This window comes from Triturus cristatus, chromosome 12 (assembly GCF_964204655.1).
Source record: "Triturus cristatus chromosome 12, aTriCri1.1, whole genome shotgun sequence".
Taxonomy (NCBI): domain Eukaryota; kingdom Metazoa; phylum Chordata; class Amphibia; order Caudata; family Salamandridae; genus Triturus; species Triturus cristatus.
The window spans coordinates 693,834,184-693,851,076 of NC_140595.1; the positions used below are offsets into that span (position 1 = coordinate 693,834,184).

At 44.4% G+C, this 16,893-nt stretch overlaps 1 protein-coding gene and 1 long non-coding RNA gene across 2 annotated transcripts in view; one reads left to right on the plus strand and one right to left on the minus strand.

Annotated features, from left to right (window-relative positions):
* The window catches only part of LOC146780111 (uncharacterized), a 597,326-nt gene that overhangs the window by 528,387 nt on the left and 52,046 nt on the right, over nucleotides 1–16,893 (minus strand). The window lies entirely within an intron of this gene.
* LOC146780113 (uncharacterized) overlaps nucleotides 1–16,893 on the plus strand; it is a 153,327-nt gene that overhangs the window by 110,923 nt on the left and 25,511 nt on the right. Inside the window, exon 3 of the long non-coding RNA XR_014972096.1 lies at nucleotides 3,184–3,252. This is a non-coding gene — a long non-coding RNA (uncharacterized LOC146780113). The remainder of the gene's footprint in view (nucleotides 1–3,183; nucleotides 3,253–16,893) is intronic.

Genomic DNA, 16,893 nt, shown 5'->3' on the forward strand with positions numbered 1-16,893 from the left:
ACAACAATTGATTTGCCACCTTTAGTCTTACACCCAAAGGTAGGGAGTTTGCAAAGAAACTAGATATTTTGTTCCTAATGCTCTGTAAGCTCTAAAGGTGAGCAAGAGGATTTTAAACAAAACCCTTTCGTGTATTGGTAACTAATGAAGGACTTCAAACGCAGCTGAGGCTTAGGAACAGCATGACAATATCAGCACAAGCCTAGCAGCTGATGCAACATCTGTTTAGTGGCACCTGCATATAGACTGTTACATAGTCCAATCAGGACGTAATTATTGCAAAGACCACTGTCTTTTTTGCTGCAAAGGGAAGATAGTCAAAATGAAATGTCACTGATTTTTTTTTAATTAAAACATACTCCTGCCACCTCAAGAGCTTGTGGGCGAAAAAATTAATTGGCGTCAATTTTTTTTACTACCTTAACTGTGTTAGGTGGGGGAGTTGCAGAGTCCATCCGCCATAACACTGGATCGAAGGAGTAAGACTTCCATAAAAGCATGATTTCCATCTTATCGGTATTGCATTTAAGGTGGTTGGATTGCATACACTGGATAACCTCCATTAAGCAGTGTTTGAAGTTGAGTTGTGAGCCAGTGGATAATTTATCCAAAGCCAAAATAAGCTGCGTGTCGTCAGCATATGATGTGGTTTCAGTTCTGAAAGAGGACATCAACGTAATAAGTGGGGCCATGTATATTTTAAGAGTGCAGGGCTAAGAGATGAGCCCTGCGGTACACACAACCTGATGGTTTTTCTGATGATAGTAAAGGTCTTAATACCACTGTTTGCCTGAGGTCTGAGAGGAAGGATTTCAACCAGGCCAAAGCGAGATGGGAAATGCCACAATTTTTAATATGCTGCAATAAGATGTTATTAAAGATGGTATCAAATGTGGTTGATATATTTAAAAAGATTAGCACTGTGTTCTTTCCAGGGTCTAGGGTTAACTTTAGGGTATTTGCAACTTCCAGCAGTGCTGACTCTGTAGAGTGTTTGGGACGGAAGCGAGACTGCCGAGGGTGAAGAATATTGGCCTCTTTCAAAAACATCATCAATTGGCTATTTACCAGTTTTTCAGTGATTTTCTCAAGAGCAGGAAGTAATGAACCTAGCCTGGGCTTTTCCATCTGCTCACATTAACTCCATCACCAATAAAGTTTTCCAAAAAAGTAAACCAAACTTTGCCCATGCCTTAAAATGTCTTGGAATGGGTTAAAGTGGGCTCTGGCCCAGGCTTTCAGGGGGGCCCCCCTGATGGAGCCAGCTCTGTTCTGCTGAGAGTCGTGCCCTGAAGACCTTGAATAAATCTTAAACATATTGTTTTAAATATCTTTTTCCTTTAATTTTGTTTTAATGCGGGCGATGTGTGGGGAGTCTATTACAGACATTTTGAAGAGAAGTATTTTGTTTATGTTCCATGCAACAATCATAAAAACAGGACATCACATTTGAGAAATGGAAGCTGTCACAAAGATTATGTGCAGATGGGTTCCTGCTGTGTTACAATATTGAAACCTTATGCCACTATCATTGAATAATATATGTTAACACATTTAGAATTGTAGAGGTATGTGCCTGTGCACGGTCAGTGACCTGGCCCAAGAGGGCATGAAAGAGCTTAACTTGGATCATACATTCAAAGCTATTCGGAACAGGAGTCCCCAAAATAAGTTTGGCCCTGGACCCACAAAATCCTTAAGATGTCCCTGGGACAAAGCTTCTTTTCAAGGACTAGTTACTGTGGCCTATTGTGATGAAGTGAGAAACAAGGGAGTTCACCTTCTCCAAGGGGTTTCTTGAAATCGTATTGGATGCTGAGAACATGGAATGTGTGAATTGTTTCAATTTGTACTTCAATATATTTTTATTAACATGTGTATATGAAGCTAGAGCTGTACCGTCCCCTCTCATCTCTACTCTCTTTCTGAAATTCTTAGAATTACCTCTCTTCAGCTGAGCATACTTTAGAGCTTAAGAATTTCTTTATTGCTTAAATTTAAAGGATTCATGCATATGCATTTTATTGTCTCTTTATTGGGTTTCCAAACTGACACATTTGATCTCCTTAGCTTAATTATAAAATTGCTAACCAAATCCTTAATTCAGATTAGGGAAATTCTTTTATGGAACATGCTTGCTGTATTATGTCTATTTTATTTCTAATCTCCACTAATTTGGTATTTTACATTGTTTTGAAATACCGACTAATGGATCATTCAAAGTTGTTATAATGATGGCTAAAGACTAATAATTGCTGATAAAACAAACATTATTAGAATAGTTAAAGGAGTTCTTTAACTCACACCAACTCTCTGTATTGATTAGTGTAGAGCCCCAAATGGATTCCATTGTTCATGGTGTTTGATGTATAAGATTGGTCCTTTTCATTTCTCCTTGTCAATGAACAAAGGTCAATACGAATGGTCATTGGGGTTATTTAATGATTACACCCGAAGACTGAGATACAAAGATCCCCGGGTCTTAACACTCTTAACATCACAAATTAGCTTTTATTATTGTAGGCATGACCTTCTTTAAATGAATATTCCACACTGGAACATTCCAAAGAAAAATAGAGAATTCTGTAAACAGGTTTCAACAACAAAACAGCACTGGAAAAGACAATTAGTGTCACTTTGACAGTGCAGTGCAAGCATTGACAAAGTCAATAGCATGCGATTTTGTTATATTTCTAAGATGAATGTTATGTTGTGTGTAAGTGCAAAGTGGTGACCATCTTAACAATACTGAAGTAGCATTATTAGTTGGCCACCACATTGATCTTAGCTTTGCTAATATTTGTAAAATTGCTTAAAAAGCACAGGAAAAAGCAAACGCAGCAGGCAGCCATCTTCGAGCATTTTTTTTTTTAAAAGCGAATATGTTTGATGTAGCACTACATGCTTATGACCTTGACAATTCTTGTTTGTTTGCTGGGGAAGTAAATTCAGTGCTTACTTCCAAGCACTGCCCAGCTTCATAACCAACATTACCATACAACACTGCGATCCAAGCTTGAGGCTTTACTGGAGCAGCAGTATCATTCTAAACAGATGGAGTCAGTTTGTCAGAATATTAGACCATGCTGTCAATGTATAATTATCCCTTATTGGGTCCAGGACCTTTACACTATCGACAACCCCTCGTTTCCATGTAATTTACTTTTTGTCATCTATTTACAGATCATGTACATTGGAATACTCTCCATGGAAAAAAGAAACTTATTTGAATGCCTAATGCATGCAAAAAAGGTAGGTATCCTCCTTTGAAAAGACTTTGAAATTGGAAAAGTATGAGAAAGCAAAGACATGAATAGGAAGTAATCAATTAGGACATCCCAAAGCTATTTACATGCACGTCTTGATGTTGTGTTGTCATGCTTGAAGTGTATCTTGAGCCATTCATTTGAGTCTCACTTAAAATCTTTGGTGCCTAATCGCAAAGGTAAACATTCATGTGAGTATATCACATGTAAATTTACTTTTACATTTTTTGGTAAATTTACTACTTTTGCATATTCATCATGTATTTTACTTACATGTCCTGAAACAGGAGACAGAATTACTCCTGTAGAGTTACCACAGCCAAAATGGTCCCTGGAGTAAATCCAGCAATAGTCATGAACAACCGCCTGTACTGCAACACCCTCCCATTGAAAATAAGGCAGACACAGAATAAAAATAGAACCCCATCGCAATAATAAAAATAAATTAATTTGAATGAAATATATATCAAATTTATATAAATGATAAAGTATAAATTACTGCCTACCTGGGACTGAAGAGTTGAATTGAGCCTGCCGTCGTTCAGAGCCTCAGTGTGGGGACTTTATCTGCCCATATTTTTCGCCATAGCTCCTCGCCGGACCCGCTGCGCGGGTCCCGCTTCGCTGTTCCTGTCTCCCTGACTGGCGGTGAGCCTGCCTTCTCTTCCTGAGCTGACTCTGTCGAACTGTCACTGCGAGTGCGTGTGTGTGTGTGCGGGACCACAGGGCTGCGAGCTGACCCGCAGGGACTCAATGTACCAGGAGTCCCTGCGTGAGGTCGAGACCCGTAATACCTGGGTCGCTCTCCCTGCCTGCCCCGCCCCCGCCTCAGCAAATAAGTGTTGGCAGCTCCGTGCTACTGCTGGGATTATTGCCTACCTGGGACTGAAGAGTTGAATTGAGCCTGCCGTCGTTCGGAGCCTCAGTGTGGGGACTTTATCTGCCCATATTTTTCGCCATAGCTCCTCGCCGGACCCGCTGCGCGGGTCCCGCTTCGCTGTTCCTGTCTCCCTGACTGGCGGTGAGCCTGCCTTCTCTTCCTGAGCTGACTCTGTCGAACTGTCACTGCGAGTGCGTGTGTGTGTGCGGGACCACAGGGCTGCGAGCTGACCCGCAGGGACTCAATGTACCAGGAGTCCCTGCGTGAGGTCGAGACCCATAACACCTGGGTCCCTCTCCCTGCCTGCCCCGCCCCCGCCTCACTACAATCCTTATTACTGGCCTCTGCCCCCGCTACGCGGGAGCGCGCGGGAAGCGCCCGGGGCTAAGCCCGGGCAAAGGGCGGGCCGTCTAAGGCCGTCCAAGGGCGTACAGGGCCGGGCCGGGCCCATTCTCTTTCATTCCGGACTCGAGGATGCAAAGTATGTTTTAGTTATGAATGTGATGAGATACTTAATGTAGTTACTGTATGTAAGTTTAGTTTTATCTTCTTGTCTCATTTATATTTTAAACTGTATACACTTTTTAATGATGTCCTCATTATCAGGGAAGGGTAGGCGGGTCACAGTAAAGTCAAGTAGCGGTAAAGCCACTGGAACCCTAGATGATTTCATTATCCGGGCTACGGGAATACTGGATAAAGAAATTGCCCTCACTGAAAAGCGTTTGTCTCTGGATTTAGTTACGGGGAAACGTTCATCCCTGGGACGGTTTGCCTCTGTGGTCACTCCTGAAAAGAGTATAGTTAATGACTTGGAAGCTAGCCCAAATTTAGTCGTAACCCCAGATTTTCAAGAAATACCTATGGATGATATAGCGAACAGCCCAATAGAGGATCGTACTGTATTGAGTAACATTGGGGATGGGAACCAACACTCTAATTTGAACTTGTTGGGGCCCATTCCCTTACAACCCAAAGTTCCAGATCCTGCTCAAGTAGCCACAAAAATTAGCAAACGTAAAAGAGGGGGAGGTCACATGAAGGGAAGGGGAACACGATTGGGAGATCCCGGTTATCTGACTCACTGCTGCCAAAATAATAACAACGAAGATTTGTTAATACACATTGAGAAGTTGGTAAAAAGTCTTTTGATGCCCCTTATAGAGAGAACACAAATTGTCAACTTAAAATTGGACCAATTAGAGCATTTAATATCAGTTAACACGCATTCGCTGGAAACTCTGGCTAATAACAGTAAACCCCCTGAGCCCTTGGGGAATCGTATTATAACAAAGAAGGGGGCTCAGAAAAATTCTATCCAAAATCAAAGTAATCCATCCCAGCCTATTGCATCTGCTGATTCCCCGCGAATCCCTGTGCAGTCAGTTTCAACTAAACCTACATTGGCGGCTGATGTGGGCTCTCAGTCAATGTCTATTACAGCTATAGCACCAGTACTGAGCTCAACTACGTCTAAGCTAGTGGCCGCACCTGAAGTTAAATTAACTCCATTGAGCGGTTCATTAGTTCCGGGTAAAATGGCACCTCCAAGCAAATCAATCTGTGTGAACATACTGATTCTGCCCCTTTTATGGCCATCCTGACAGGTGTTCCGGTGGTCGCACTGAATAAACATGAATCAAGTCAGGATTTATTAAATAAAGTCACATTTTGGCTCAACAACAATAGACCACTTCCCCCAGCTTCTGCTACAAAAATATTAAGTGTATGAAGGGTCCCTTGGGTTGGTCCAAGTAAGAAGGATTTAGAGGGGGACTGTATCCTTATTAACTTTAGGGACAGGTGGGTCAAGGACTTAATTTGTAACAAAGCAAGGTTTGCCAGAATGGGGGATATTCAATGTATAGGCCTTGAATATTTTTACCCCAACCTGTATCATGCTCCCCTTAATCATCGCTACCCTGGGTCAAGATTGCAGGGCAAAAGTCACTCTGGGTGGACACAGAGTAATACTGCATCTCGACCTCCCCAAAATCATCCTGGTTTGTGGCACCAGGGTGATGGATGTCTCATGGGGCCAACAAGTTTCAATAATTTCATGCAACTGCCCTTTGAACAATCAAGAAGGAGATTTCAGGGGGAGGAATACCTAGGGTGGATGCTAAATAACAATATTCCTCTAAGAAACCGCTTTGACCCACTGGCGGGAATGGAGGGTTTAGATTGACCATTAGACAAGAAAAAGGAAAATGTTTCATTTATTTCAGATCTGGCCATGGGGGAGAATGAGGGGAAAAGGCAGAAGGATAACTCGGTGGTGGACATTTTCAACCACAATGCACAGCCTAATATACCTTTGGACACTCAGGTTGTCAGTAATTTAGGCTGTGAGCCAAACCCACCTATTGGGCACGACCTGGCAACTCCAAAAGAACTTGTGGATGATAACCTAGGGGAACCTACGCTGTGACTAATCTCATGGAATATTGCAGGTCTTGCGGGTAGATTGGAAGACGAGGCTTGGCTGGATTATGTGGGTGGCCAGGATATCCTGTGCTTTCAGGAGACATGGAGCAGAACGGGTGGGGAAATTGATGGTTTTCAATCTTTTAATGTCTTGGCGGTGCCATCACCAGCTGGGAGGGCAAGGGGTGGGATAATGACAGCACTCTCCATCAAACTGAAGAACTTGATAACTTCAAAAATAATGGACACTCCCTGGTACCAGTTGCTCTTGTTGGAAAATTTGTTCCCAGAGCCCTTGTTATTAATTAATTGGTACCACAATGTCTTCGATAGGAATGATGTATCCACAATTCAGAGTTTGGAGGAAGTAATATGTAAGGCTCGTAGTGAACGACCTCTATTATTTGTTATTTGGGTTGGCAATTTTAATTGTTCATTGTGCAAATATGGTGGTTCAAATGTGTGTGGTTTCGAGGACCTAAATGATCAGCCCTTGATGCATTTTAAACACACGCCCCAGGGGGACGCTTTAAATAATATCATTGTTTTAAATGATTTATGTATGGTAGAGCCCTGGGTCGCCCCAAACATATCGCCAATACCAACCTTTCAGGGAATAAGAGGTGCAATGAGCACTATTGATTTTGTATTTGTGTCCAGTAACTTTCTCCATTATGTTAAAAGGCTTGAAGTAATAGCAAATGCTGTAAGTGATCATAACCCTTTAATGCTATCTTTGTGTGCTCCTGCTAGTGGAAAACATCCGGTTTGGGAGCAACTCATAAAATATAATAAAAATCAGGGTGTCACCATGAAGTGGGGGAAAATAGATGCTGTAGGCCTAGAGGCGGAGATTTTGAATGTTTGTAAAACTGAGATCGATTCATGCCTATTGCCAACATCTGACTCAGACAAGGTCATTGGGAGTTTCGAAAAATTATGCGGGCACGTGGCTGAGCACCTTAAAAAACCAGTGGGGAAAAAGAATTTAAGGTGTTTTAGATGGTTTGATTCCGCATGCTCCGCCTCACATAAATCCCTAAAAGCGGCCCTTATATAAAAACCAAGAAACAAAGAATTGATAAGATCGACTAGAAGGGCCTATAAAGAGGCCATCACAAAGAGGAAGCAGGAGTTGAAAAACCGTGCCTGGGAAGATCTAGAGAAGGCCTCTGAGTTAAAAGATAGTAGGCTCTTCTGGGAAGTAGTAAATCGCCCCCTGTTTAAAAGTGAAGACAAGGAAAGCATAGTGACGCAGGTTACTGGTGAATCTTGGGAAGCTCACTTTGGTAAAATTTTTAATCCCAAAGCACTATTACTCCCGGATCTGTTGGATGATGCAGGGGTTTTGGTGGTACCATCCACAGCTTCGCTCCTTAGCTCTTCGCTTACATTGGAAGAGGTTGAAGAAGCTTTGAGGAAAGGTATATCATTAAAAGCCCCAGGCCCTGATGCTGTCCCTTTGGACTCTTTTAAACACAATACTGAAGTATGGGCACCATTACTGTTGAACGTCTTTAGGGCTGTTGTTCTTGGTCGTATCCCTGTATCGTGGAAGGAGGCAGTGGTGGTGCCGATTTTTAAGAAGGGCGATAGGCGTGATCCCCGATGCTATCGCCCTATATCCTTGATTGATGCATCATGCAAATTATTGGGAAGGGTCATTTTGGCCAGATTAGAAACATGGGCAGACTCTGTTGGTCTAATTGTGAATTCCCAGTATGGATTTAGAAGTGGGAAGGGGACAGTTGAACAGTGTCTGAATTTGGCGCTAATTATTGGCAAGTACACGAAGGCAAGGAGTTCTGCAATTTACCTTGCCTTCATGGACTTGTCAAGCGCCTTTGACACTGTTTGTAGAAGTAAGCTGTGGCAGATGATGGATGACATGGGTTTTGAAGAACCCCTGGTGACACTTCTCCGCAGATTGCATGCAGCAACGTCCGTGGCGATAAGATTTGGACCTGGGGGTGAAACAACAAAACCCATTCCCTCAACTGAGGGGGTGCGTCAAGGCTGCATTTTGGCACCTTTTTTGTTCCTAGTATACACAAACGGATTGGAGAAGTATTTGTTGGACCACTGTTGTGACTTTCCAAAGGTAAATGGTAGGAGTATTCCCATACACTCATATGCAGACGACACTGTTTTGATGACCCTCACTGGAAATAGTTTGCAGGTGTGCTTAGATGCTTTTAACACCTTCATGCTGGACCTTGACCTGAAGGTAAATTTTGCAAAATCTTTTGCAATGGTCTGTGGTCCAAAAGGGTCAAAATCAAGGATATTTGTGGTGAACCACTTTACTATTGAAAAGGTGGAAAATTTTAATTACCTTGGAAATCTCTTCAACAACAAATTAAGTTGGGCCCCATTAATGAAGGCTCGAGTCCAGAGTGCCACCCGCTCCATAGAAGGTCTTTTCCGTTTTTTTGGTAAGCTGGGTCAAAAACCTGTTGCGCATCTTAAAACCTTATATATATCCAAATGTTTATCTGTGGGCACCTACGGGGCAGGGGTATGGGGGACCGAAAATCCCTCAGTAATACAGGTGATAGAAAACAAATTCCTAAAACGGGTATTATTTGATCCCATCGGGTTCATCAAACAGCTTTTGTCATAATGAAATGGGAATGACCAAAGTGACTGACATTATTCGTCTGTCGCCCCTATTATTATGGGGCAAAATATGGTTATCTGATGACCTGCAGCTCTCCAGAGAAATTCTTTTAGACTGTATGAGCCTAGATAATGCAAAGCAGATCCCCTGGTTGTCATATGTCAGTGACATGCTGAACAAGATAGGTTTGGGTTATGTTTATGAAAATCCTGAAAATATCCAGGGAAACATAAAAACCCAAATTAAAGCAAGTTATTGGAAATTTTTAGACACACCTTGTTTGGGAGGCCCAACTAGTTATGTACCTAAGTTACAGCATCAGTTTTATTTAACTTTTACAACTAATGTCCAATGGCAGTTTTACTTTACGAGGTTTAGGCTAAATATCCTTCATTTTCTCTTCGCCTTTCCTAAACAAGGGGGCTGGTGTGAGAGGCTACCCCCTTGTCCTTGCAATGACAGAGTTAGCCAAAGTACCATACATGTTGTCCTCTTTTGTTCTTTATATCGGGAACCAAGGATTAGATTTATTAAGCCTATCCTGAAGGGGCGGCAACCATGTACTTATAAAGAAGGCTACGACTACTTGTTGTCATTATCTTCTGTTGAAACTTGTTGTGCCATGTTAAATTTCATACGAGTCTCACTTCAGATTAGGAAACGCTATGGATAATTTAGCTGTAGAACTGTATTTTGCCATGGGATTTGTATTTATGCTGTATGATGGATTCTCAAATTACAATTATTGTTTTATAGATGGATCATCTTAATTGTGTATTTTATGGTTTTTTAACTTTGTGCTTTTATGATTCATTGTATGAATCGAATAAAGATTTTGAACCGAACCGATAAAGTATAAATAAATATTAATATTATTTTGCAGTAAAATATTTTAATTAAAGAAATATATAAATATTTTTAAATAATTACATTAATTTAAATTTGTTATATACAAAAATTAGGCTACTAGTGCATATCTTCTACTATTAATTATTAACATATTGACAAAGGACAAGGTTCTCCCTATGGGAAAATATAGGAAAATGTAATAAGTTTAGCAAACTGTAAAAACATGGGGCCCGATTCACAGAACTAATTTAAGACAAAATCCTAAACTTACTACCATTTTGGTATTCACAGAAGGCGCTTACTCATTTTGGTATTCACAGAAGGCACTTACTCATTTCGGTATTCACAGAAGTTAGGAGTCCTAACTTTAGAACTCCTAAATGCCTTCTGTGAATACCGAAAGTCTTAAAATTAGGATTTTTCTCAGTTTAGGAGTCCTAAAGTTAGGACTCCTAACTTTACTACTACTAAACTGAGAAAAATCCTAATTTTAAGGCTTTCGGTATTCACAGAAGGCATTTAGGAGTCCTAAAGTTAGGAGTCCTAACTTTACTACTACTAAATTGAGAAAAATCCTAATTTTAAGACTTTCGGTATGCACAGATGGCATTTAGGAGTCCTAAAGTTAGGAGTCCTAACTATACTACTACTAAACTGAGAAAAATCCTAATTTTAAGACTTTCGGTATTCACAGAAGGCATTTAGGAGTCCTAAAGTTAGGACTCCTAACTTCTGTGAATACCGAAATGAGTAAGTGCCTTCTGTGAATACCAAAATGAGTAAGTGCCTTCTGTGAATACCAAAATGGTAGTAAGTTTAGGATTTTGTCTTAAGTTAGTTCTGTGAATCGGGCCCAGGGTAAACATATATTTATCAAAAATCTTGATGTCCGGGGCGTGGCTTCAGCGCCACTCAAGATGGCTGCCTGAAGACTGGGTGCACCGCATCACGGACGAGTCGTGACATTGGGGCACTTTACGGTGCCATCTCAAGGGCCCAAATTATAGGCACCTCAACAGGAATGCACAGGGATGCAGACAAGCCTTTTTTTTTAGCTGAAGTGCTGTGCGTTTCTTCGTGTTCTCTTGCCGCCATGGCAGGGTCCTCAGGAGCAGGCCGCCATTTTGGATTCCTGTTTTCTGCTCTCATGGATTCGCGCAGGTCGAAATGCAGCTTCTAACAACCTTATTCAGTGACTTCACCAATATTTTCTCTGAATAACTTTTAAGAATCTCACTATCACTTTTTTCCCTAATGCGGTTTATCTTTCTTGATTTTTCTTTGAAATCTTTGCTCTACTGAGATTTTTTTAGGCAAATCTATGCGGTACTTCCTTGATGCAAGCCCAGCTGGAAAGGGTTGTGCCTGACAAGTACGTGTAGCATATGGAAGTTCACCAATGCCCTTATAATGAGATTCAATGATACTAAATGTTAAATGCAGTTTTACGTGCCTTTTTGTTTGGAAATTTTGTGTACTACTGGCAGTCTGAGGTACTCTGAAGTGGCATTTCTTGGTGCAGGTTCAGCTGGAGGAACACCTGCGTAGTCATTGTCCTGGCATTGGTCCACTTTGCATGGGGAAATTAAGGAAACCGCAATTTATTTTTACATCCAAATGATGCCCCTTGGCAGAGTGGAATAATGTCTCCACATCTTTCATCAACAGAAAGCCAGTCTCTTGCTACTAGAGAAATGGCTAACTCTGCCTCTATTCGCAGCTCCTTGACAATCTCTGGCGTCAATAAGGCTTTGCCACCCTCCTCTACATCAAAAAGGTTGAAACAAGATCCACCTTCACCTGAAAGAGAGTGGAGATGAGAGGGGATGGGACAGCTCTTTCTCCTTAGAGTTGTTGCTGGAGGAAATCCGGGCACTACGCCCTTTTGTAGAGGAAACTAATAATAAAATACAGCACCTAGATGACATCTGGTCATTAATGGAAAGTCGTGTATCAGAAATGGAGCAACATCTTCTGGCGGTTCAGGATGAAACTCATAAAATTCACTCCTTGGAAAAAGAGCTGCGCAAGCTTCAACAACATACAGAGGATTTGGAGAACAGGAATAGGAGGAACAATCTACATAATATGGCCTGCCAGGAGATTTGGGGGGAGATGACCCGATTTCCTTTTTCACTTCTTTTTTGCCTAAACTACAGGATATGCCCTCCTCAACCTCGCTCAATATTCAGAGAGTCCATAGACTTGGTCCTCGTCCTTCACTTTCTACATCTTCGGCCAAACCCAGAGGAGTCTTTATTCTATTTCTCAAGTTTACGGACTTGCTTTCGGTTCTTTCTGCCTCCAGGGCTAAGTGTCAAGTCTATTGGGTAGGTCAAAGGGTGTTCCTCTCTCAGGATGTCTCCAATGCCACCGCAACCAGAAGAAAATAATTTTTCAATCTTCGAGCTCATCTTTGCTCACTAGGGTCAAGATAAGGTGTGTTTCACCTTTGCATTTTTAAAGTAACTCTCCGTAATAGAGGGGACGCTAGGTGGCGCACTAGCGTATGGCAGCCTTCGTGTAGGGCTCCCGCAGCCGGCGACAAATATCCGCTTAAATATCCTATAGTAGGCAATATTTGGTGCTGTAATTACCTACGGAGATCTAGTGCGTGAATCGGCAACTGCTGGCCGAGTTTGAGCGGTACTGAAGCGCTGCAGCGGGAGAGAGGCGCGCCGGAGGCTCCGGCGGACAGGTCGACTGGAGGAAGTGAGGAGCTTGGCGGGCTGTGGATCCCAGGCGAGGCTGCGGCGGTGGGTCCGGCCGTAGGCCTCCAGGTCGCGTGAGGTGAGTGACGCGCGCTTCGGAGCCAAATGAGTGGAAAACTCAGAGCACTGGGCATATGAGGAGGACACGATTGGGGGCGGTAGAGGCACGGCTCCCCCCGTTTCGAATATTGGCCAAGATTGGCGGGCCGAGGGCTGATGCTGGGGAGTGCCGAGGCTGCCCGGGATCTACATGGCCCTGAATTCTACTGGCTAGAGGCTCAAAAACTTTGGTGAGCAGTTCCCCCGCCTGACAGATTGGGGTGGTGAGACTTCGATCAACCCTCCCGTACCAGAGGCAACAGTGCACTGCCGGGGTCCCCCGTGAGGGTGTGGTGCACCGTCGGGGACCACGGCGGGAGTGTGCGGAGGAGCTGCGCTGGCGGCCTGGTGACGTGGTGCCTGGGAGCAAGGGGCGCTGACGATATACTGGAACTTTGCGCTGTTGCAGGTGCGGATAGCCTATTGATGATCATACTCCGCCCGGGGAAACCACCAAGGCCAGCATTGGCACTGTCGGGTGCGCTGGTGGGGTGTGTTGGGCTGCGCTGGTGAGGGCGCACGTGGCCCAGTTCCCAGACTCGCTAGCTGGGATTGCGACTGTGGTGCATCGACCTATTGTGGGATTCCTTAGAGCTGCCTGAGGTGCCGGGAGAGCTGCCCCGGGCTCCGGTACCTTACACTGCTTGCACCGGCCTGCTGGAGCTGGATAGCCGAGCCGGGAGGATGAAAGAGAAGATCGGCGCCATTTTGTGTTAAGAGGCGGCTGCGTCCTTTCAGGTCCACTGTTGGCAACAGCAGAGTGCATTATCCTATGCCTCGAAACCATTGTTTGTGAGGGGGTGAGAAGCATTACCTGCCCTGAGGCCCTGCGACTTGAGGCTTGGGGACGCATTGGAAGCCTATTGTACGCTGATGTCGGAGCATCCTCTCCCTCCCCTACCACTTCTTGTACCAAATTGGGCCTGCTGGCTGGGGACTTGGAGAGTGATCGTCCTAAAGGTGCGATATACTGCACTGACCGACGGTCAGGATGGGCAGGCAGGACACGAGACAGCCCAAGCTCACGTTTGACTCTAGCAAGAAGACGACCAAACCTGGGGAGGTTCATCACAGCCCGGCTGGAACGAGTGGAGCTGCGGGGGATCCACCGGACGCAGCGACTAACCTACAGGATGTTCTGCGCGAGATGCGTCAAGGGTTTGCGACGATTGCTGACAAAGTTGATAGGATGTCCTCGCACATGGATGCAGTGGTTCAGAAACTGGATGCTCACGAGGAACGTCTGAAAGGAGCGGAACAGCGGATATCGGATTCGGAGGACACTGTGACACAGCATACTTTGCAGTTATCAAGAATGGACAACCTGCTGCGAGTTATTGCGGCTAAAAACGAGGATTTGGAAGCGAGAAGTAGACGTAATAATGTCCGCATAGTAGGTATTCCAGAGACGACCAATGTGGGCTAAATGGAGGAGTACGTTGAGAAGATGTTATTGGCGACGATTGGTTCTGACGTTTTTTCTCCCCAATTTATAGTGGAAAGGGCGCATTGTGCCCTGGGCCCCAGACCGAAACCGGGAACGGTCCCCAGGCCAATAATAGCCCGGATGCTGAACTATCGGGATCGGGATGCGGCTCTGCGGGCGGCTCGCAGCGCGCACTCACTGTCCTATGATGGAAATTCTTTGACGCTGTATCCTGATTTCACTCCGATGGTACAGGAGGAGCGTAGGAAATTTCTAGCTGTAAAGGCCAAGCTGCGCAACTTGCAATTGGACTATGCATTGCTCTACCCGGCTCGTCTGAGAGTCACGTACCAGGGGAGACAAAAAAATTTCACAAATCCTCAGCAAGTAGAGGATTTTCTCAAGCATTATAAGCGTGCTCACAGGCCTGCTGCAGGGGCGGAGGAGGAGCCAGATCCACTGCACAGGGAGATGCTGGAAGGCGAAGAGTGAGTAGGGTGAACACTGATTGCATACTATGACTATGGGATATACGAGGAAGGAGCACGAGAGTTGAGAATGGTGCCCTTCGGCTGAGAAAGACATTGCACTAGGATCGGCATTCTGCCTGTTCCATAATTTTGTGGGCACGGGGAGGTGGGCAGAATTTTGAGACCTCTGAATTATTGGATGCTACTCAGTTTGTACTTTGTGTTTTCTCTATTCTATTGACTATTGATAGTACTTTGTTGAGGCGGTACCTCTGTTGCCTATAGTTATAGCGCCGGACACCCCTCTGGGTCTCCAGGCCAGACTACGAGTCACATTGTGGTTTGGCGATAATGAGGGGAATTAGTGGTGCCACCTAGATATGGTCCCCGAAGGGAAATACCTTAGAATATCTTTGTTGTGTGGGGAGACTACTAGCCCTAGTTCTTGGGGCAATTGTGGGAGGGAAGGGGAGGGAACATGGCTGGCAGGTTGGGGTTTGCTTCAGTTGGAGCGGGGAGGGTATACAGGGTTAGATGAAGGGACGGCTGTTTGGAGTTCGAGTAAGGGGGTGGGACACTTGGGACAGTTGAGGGTTTTTTGCCTACAGAGGAGGGTGGTGGGAGAAGCTTATTGGAATGTTGATTTGCTTGTTCATGAAAGTCCAATGCTGTGGTTGCTGTGGCTAATCTTGATACGACTACGGGTTCATGGGAAGGGGAACGTACTTTATGTTTTGTGGCTATTCGGATTATGGAAATTTGCTGAGTAATGGCCGATGCTGAACGGATGACGAAAATCACAGTTTTATCATGGAATGTGAGAGGTTTAAATGATGCAAGAAAATGCAGGAGGGTAGTGGCCTATTTAGAGCAGCATCAGGTACAGATCGCATTACTGCAGGAAACGCATCTTAGTCCACGTTCTAATTATGCCTTGGCTAGCAAGTGGGCAGCGGTACAGAGTTTCTCTTCATATTCAGTGTATGCCAGGGGCACGGCAATTTTAATTTAAAAAACGTGCCTTTTGTGAAACTAGGGGAGCATACGGATACAGAGGGGAGATTTGTCTTGCTATTGGGCAGGCTGGGCACTGACAGTCACAATAGTGAACTGTTATTGTCCTAACGTAGATTCGCCCGCTTTTTTCACACAGCTTTGGGGAAAAATACTGAACACGGGGTCAATGCATATTATATGGGGAGGAGATTTTAATGTTGCGATGGTCCCAGGCTTGGACAGGTCTGACGGCAGCCCTAAATACAATAAAAGTGCAAGGGCTGCGTTAGAGGGTATACTGGAGGAAGGGGGACTGATAGATAGTTGGAGGTTCGTGCATGCTGGACTCCGGGAGGGTACGCACTTTACAGCCTATGCCAACACATGGGCCAGACTTGATTACTGTTTTTTGTCTCGCGGATTGGTGGTTAATTTAGGCAGAGTTACGCATTTACCGAGGTCTTATTCGGATCATTGTCCGGTCCTGGTTCAGATGTCAGTCCCGGGCTATGGAAGGGCCGTACCGACTTGGCGTATGCACTCCACGGCACTTTTGGATCCACTGTTTAAAACAGAGTTGGGAGAGGAAATCGCAGAGTTTTTCCCTCGCAACAAAGGATCGGTAGATAGTGTGGATACCATCTGGGAGGCGTTTAAGGTGACGGTCAGGGGATACTACATTTCAAAGAGCTTTGGGGTGCTGAGAGACATACGAGGGGCGCTTACGAAACTAGAGAAAGAACTTAAGGAGCTGAAATCTAGGATGGCTCGGGAGTCGATGGGTCCCATTCATAAGGAATTTAGAGAAAGGCTAACGCAATATGAAAAGGAAGCAGATGAAATATGAATTTTGTGATCAGTTATGTCCCCTATCGTAGACCCCAACGGCTCCATGTGCATGCTATAAGTACATGTATGTTCCCTCCTGCTCCAGTTTTGAAGACGCAAATATATGTGTGTCCACCGTCAACATGTCCTCTTTCAGATCCGCCATGAATGGGTCAGATATTCCATTCCTAAGTATGAAAGGCCACCGACTTTATATGGTTCACTTTCCACATATTACAGATTCAGGCGAGTAGGCCCGAATTCTGTCATCAAGCCTTTTCCTGCCCTCTGCCTCTGAAAGCTCCAGTCTGAGCCCGCTTC